This window comes from Rhipicephalus microplus, unplaced genomic scaffold (genome assembly GCF_043290135.1).
Source record: "Rhipicephalus microplus isolate Deutch F79 unplaced genomic scaffold, USDA_Rmic scaffold_117, whole genome shotgun sequence".
Classification (NCBI taxonomy): Eukaryota; Metazoa; Arthropoda; class Arachnida; order Ixodida; family Ixodidae; genus Rhipicephalus; species Rhipicephalus microplus.
The window spans coordinates 589,146-595,000 of NW_027464689.1; positions in this window are offsets into that span (position 1 = coordinate 589,146).

Consider the following 5,855-nt stretch of genomic DNA (forward strand, 5'->3'; position numbering starts at 1 on the left):
GCCGTGAAGGCAATCCAGGGCATCGTCTATGCGTGGTAAAGGGTAGACGTCCTTCTTCGTTATTTTGTTTAAATGGCGATAATCGACGCAAAATCTCCAGGTGTTGTCCTTCTTCTTTACAAGTACAACAGGGGACGCCCAGGGACTGCATGAAGGCTCGATGATATTCCGAGAAAGCATTTTGTCGACCTCCTGTTGGATGATGCGCCGCTCTGCATGGGAAACACGGTAGGGTCTCCGATGGATTGGACTCGTATCGCCTGTATCAATCCGGTGCTTAACAACGGACGTCTGGCCGAGTGGGCGGTCGCCAAGGTCGAAGATGTCCCAAAAAGATGCAAGCAGGGAACGCAGGTCGTTAGCTTGTTCTTTCGGCAAGTCGGGGGCAATCATCTTGGTTAACACACTTTGGTCTGATGGAGGAGTAGACGAAGTTTTTTCGGCACTCGGGATGCTGTCATAACTTAGAGTGCAAATATGGCACTCTGCCGCCGGCACGATCTCGGCTAGAGATATACCACGAGGGAGGACTTGTGTACATAGTGAAAAATTCACTAAGGGTAGGCAGGATGCATTGGCCGTAATAGTGATGACGGTGTGAGGAAACGCAACGTTGTGCGAAAGCAGGACGTCAACATTGGGGGACACAATATAAACACCGTCTGGGACAGGTGGAACAGGGGAGACGCCTATGTAAGCTACTGTTCGTTGAGGGAGACGCAGGTGTTCTGTAGAACAAAGCCGACTTGGAGGGCAACTTGGAGGATCAACAACATTAGGTAGAGCGAGTTGCACTATACCGGCAGAGCAGTCTATCAAGGCCGAATGTTCAGACAAAAAGTCTTGGCCCAAAATTATGTCATTAGGGCAGTGTTCTAAAACATAAAACAGAACTGATGTGTGGTGTCCGGCGACGCTGACGCGAGCTGAGCACACACCAATTACGGCGACTTTTCCACCATCGGCCGTTCGGACCACAGGAGTTGGGCCAGGAGTAAGGACTTTCTTCAGCCGTGCTCTAAGGTCAGCGTTCATGATAGACACGTGTGCGCCAGTGTCAATGAGGGCTGTAGTAGGTACACCGTCGACGTCAACATTGATAAGGTTCTGATGTGCGGGCAAGGTCAGTAGAGGATTTTGGGATCGGGTCGGTATTGCAGCATCACCTCCAAGAGCTGCTCCCGTCAGTTTTCCGGAGGTGAACGCCGGAACGAGCTTGGGGACGGCGATCGGCGAGATGGGGGCGAGCGGGAGAAACGGCGTTGTGGCGAAGGGGAGCGGCTGGATCGGGGGCGCGAGGAATTCTCAGGCGTTAGCGGCTCTGTTTTCGGTGATGAGCGTGAATTCCAGACAGGTGGGCGATGGGGCGGAGGGTGAGACCACGGAGCAGAGCTGGACCAAGCACGGCAGTGACGCGAAATGTGGCCTATACGACCGCAATTGAAGCATATCGGCCGGTCGTCTGGGGTGCGCCATACCGCCGGGTCGCGATAATGTGGGCTGGCAGAAAAACGTCGGTTGGGCGGGACAGTCACGGGTGGATTTGGTGTGGCGTAGTCTGGACGATGAATGGAGCAGACGTTTAAGCCGGCGTTGGCCAGTTCTTGCCTCACGACGGTCTGTATGAGAGAGACGGTGGCGTGATAGCTTTCGGAGTTGGGGGAGGCTGACACGAGTGGAGCTGCGGCTTCTATTTCCCGACGGACAATACGGACAACGTCACCGGGACTTTCCGTAGAAGGCAGGCGAGGGTCTTCGCATGTGGACGTTGCAGCCGTGTTTGGAAGCCGGGCAAACTGGTGGAGAACACGGCGGCTCTTCGCTTCTTCAAAGCGCCGGCATTCAGAAATAATGTCGTGGACCGTAGATGAATTCTTGAACACAAGAAGGTGAAAGGCGTCATCTGCTATGCCCTTAATAATATGGCCAACCTTATCGGCTTCGGACATCTGCGAGTCTACCTTGCGGCACAAAGCGAGCACGTCCTGAATGTACGTGAGGTATGATTCGGTGCACGTCTGAACTCGACGTGCGAGCTCGTTTTGGGCGGCGCGTTGACTTCCCACAGGCCTGCCAAATAGCTCCCGGAGCTTTTGCTTGCATAACTCCCAGCTAGTCAGTTCTTCCTCGTGCGTCTCGTACCAGACCTTTGCGGTACCTCTGAGATAAAAAACCACGTTGGCCAGCATGAGCGTTGGATCCCATCGCATACGTACACCCACTCGTTCGTATGACTTCAGCCAGGCTTCTACGTCAATGCCATCAGTGCCAGAAAAGGTACCTGGATCTCTCGGGGGCTCCAAAATGAGGGTTGACGGTCCAATTGGAGAAAGCACGGACGTAGTTGGAGAAGGCACGGTAGACGGGGAAGGGTCGGCATTGTTGACTGCAGTCGCCATGGGGGAGACCACTAGGCGCCCGCTACGAAGCTCCGTTTTGCGTGAAGTGAGTACCCCGCACCTCCCACCAATGATGTTACGGGAGAATAACTTTACTTTATAAAACGAGGAATAAACTCGGTGGTGGACAAGATGGCGCCCAGTTGGCTCACAGATCTGACAACATCGTCCTCCTCTTTGTCTTCTTCGTCGTTCTCATCCTACCGTTACAATATTAAAGGCCGATTCGCTAACACATAGAACAAAGAAAGAAAGGAAGAAAAAACGCCCGCGCTCGCTCAAGAAACCTGGGTTCGCAACAAGTGGCAACAACAAGCAACCGAGCGAGTGCGCCAAAACCCGTGGCGGCCGAACAAACGCGAAGTCCCAACCGCGTCAGCCGGGGCGGCACGGGACAGGAAAAATCACTTCAGCCGGGGCGGCGGGGCACCGAATAAACCTCGTCACCTCGTCGCAGGATAAAAGAGGAAACAAAAAGTCTAAACAGCGTCTGCTGGAGCGAATGCGTAATAAAACAACAACAACAACAAAAAAAACACCCGCGCTCAAGAAGTCTGCAATCCTCACAAAAGGCGACTGTGACCGAGCAGCGTCAGCCGGGGCCGTGCGGAAACGGAAAAACCGCGACTACCGGGGCGTCGAGGCACCGAAAAATCCACTTCAGCCGCGGCGAAAAAAAAAACAAAAAGAAAGACGGAGGGGGGGGGGGAACCACGTCTGCCGGGGCGAAGGAAAAAAAAAACGCGTCTGCCGGGGCGAGCCCGGGTGCGGCACCACCGGGAAAACTGTGGCAAACAGACATGGCGATCGAGTGAGTGGGCCGCCAGCCAGGCTCAGCCAAAAAGTGCAAAGTCCGAACTGCGTCAGCCGGGGCGGCAAAAACCGCGTCAGCCGGGGCGGCGCAAAAAACCGCGTCTGCCGGGGCGGCACGAAACCGCGTCAGCCGGGGCGGGGCGAAAACTGCGTCAGCCGGGGCGAAAGAAAAAAAAAACGCGTCTGCCGGGGCAAGCCCGGGTGCGGCACCACCGGGAAAACTGTGGCAAACAGACATGGCGATCGAGTGAGTGGGCCGCCAGCCAGGCACAGCCGAAAAGTGCAAAGTCCGAACCGTGTCAGCCGGGGCGACGCAAAAACCGCGTCAGCCGGGGCGGCGCGAAAACCGCGTCAGCCGGGGCGGCACGAAACCGCGTCAGCCGGGGCGGCGCGAAAACTGCGTCAGCCGGGGCGGCGCGAAAACCTCGTCAGCCGGGGCGAGCGAAAAGGGGGGGGGGGGGAACCACGTCTGCCGGGGCGAAAGAAAAAAAAAACGCGTCTGCCGGGGCGAGCCCGGGTGCGGCACCACCGGGAAGACTGTGGCAAACAGACATGGCGATCGAGTGAGTGGGCCGCCAGCCAGGCTCAGCCCAAAAAGTGCTAAGTCCGAACTGCGTCAGCCGGGGCGGCAAAAACCGCGTCAGCCGGGGCGGCGCGAAAACCGCGTCTGCCGGGGCGGCGCGAAAACTGCGTCAGCCGGGGCGAGCCCGGGTGCGGCACCACCGGGAAAACTGTGGCTAACAGACATGGCGATCGAGTGAGTGGGCCACCAGCCAGGCTCAGCCAAAAAGTGCCAAGTCCGAACTGCGTCAGCCGGGGCGGCAAAAACCGCGTCAGCCGGGGCGGCGCAAAAAAACCGCGTCTGCCGGGGCGGCACGAAACCGCGTCAGCCGGGGCGGCGCGAAAACTGCGTCAGCCGGGGCGAAAGAAAAAAAAAACGCGTCTGCCGGGGCGAGCCCGGGTGCGGCACCACCGGGAAAACTGTGGCAAACAGACATGGCGATCGAGTGAGTGGGCCGCCAGCCAGGCACAGCCGAAAAGTGCTAAGTCCGAACTGCGTCTGCCGGGGCGGCACGAAACCGCGTCAGCCGGGGCGGCGCGAAAACCGCGTCTGCCGGGGCGGCACGAAACCGCGTCAGCCGGGGCGGCGCGAAAACTGCGTCAGCCGGGGCGAGCCCGGGTGCGGCACCACCGGGAAAACTGTGGCAAACAGACATGGCGATCGAGTGAGTGGGCCGCCAGCCAGGCACAGCCGAAAAGTGCTAAGTCCGAACTGCGTCTGCCGGGGCGGCACGAAACCGCGTCAGCCGGGGCGGCGCGAAAACCGCGTCTGCCGGGGCGGCACGAAACCGCGTCAGCCGGGGCGGCGCGAAAACTGCGTCAGCCGGGGCGAGCCCGGGTGCGGCACCACCGGGAAAACTGTGGCAAACAGACATGGCGATCGAGTGAGTGGGCCGCCAGCCAGGCACAGCCGAAAAGTGCTAAGTCCGAACTGCGTCAGCCGGGGCGGCAAAAACCGCGTCAGCCGGGGCGGCGCAAAAAACCGCGTCTGCCGGGGCGGCACGAAACCGCGTCAGCCGGGGCGGCGCGAAAACTGCGTCAGCCGGGGCGAAAGAAAAAAAAAACGCGTCTGCCGGGGCGAGCCCGGGTGCGGCACCACCGGGAAAACTGTGGCAAACAGACATGGCGATCGAGTGAGTGGGCCGCCAGCCAGGCACAGCCGAAAAGTGCTAAGTCCGAACTGCGTCTGCCGGGGCGGCACGAAACCGCGTCAGCCGGGGCGGCGCGAAAACCGCGTCTGCCGGGGCGGCACGAAACCGCGTCAGCCGGGGGCGGCGCGAAAACTGCGTCAGCCGGGGCGAGCCCGGGTGCGGCACCACCGGGAAAACTGTGGCAAACAGACATGGCGATTGAGTGAGTGGGCCGCCAGCCAGGCACAGCCGAAAAGTGCTAAGTCCGAACTGCGTCTGCCGGGGCGGCACGAAACCGCGTCAGCCGGGGCGGCGCGAAAACCGCGTCTGCCGGGGCGGCACGAAACCGCGTCAGCCGGGGCGGCGCGAAAACTGCGTCAGCCGGGGCGAGCCCGGGTGCGGCACCACCGGGAAAAACTGTGGCAAACAGACATGGCGATCGAGTGAGTGGGCCGCCAGCCAGGCACAGCCGAAAAGTGCTAAGTCCGAACTGCGTCAGCCGGGGCGGCAAAAACCGCGTCAGCCGGGGCGGCGCAAAAACCGCGTCTGCCGGGGCGAAATCAAAAAAAAAACAAAGAAAAAAGCCCGCGCTTAATCAAAAGAAAACAAAGAAAAAAGCTTGCGCTTAATCAAAAGAAAACAAACAAAAAAAGTTCGCGCTTAAGCCTGGCGGTGGAACCACCGGGGCAAACAGACCTGGCGATCGAGTGAGTGGGCCGCCAGCCGGGGTGAGCCAAAAAGTGCAAAGTCCGAACCGCGTCAGCCGGGGCGACGCAAAAACCGCGTCAGCCGGGGCGGCGCGAAAACCGCGTCAGCCGGGGCGGCGCGAAAACCGCGTCAGCCGGGGCGGCGCAAAAACTGCGTCAGCCGGGGCGGCACGGAAAAACGAAAACCGCGTCAGCCGGGGCGGCACGGAAAAACGAAAACCGCGTCAGCCGGGGCGACATCAAAA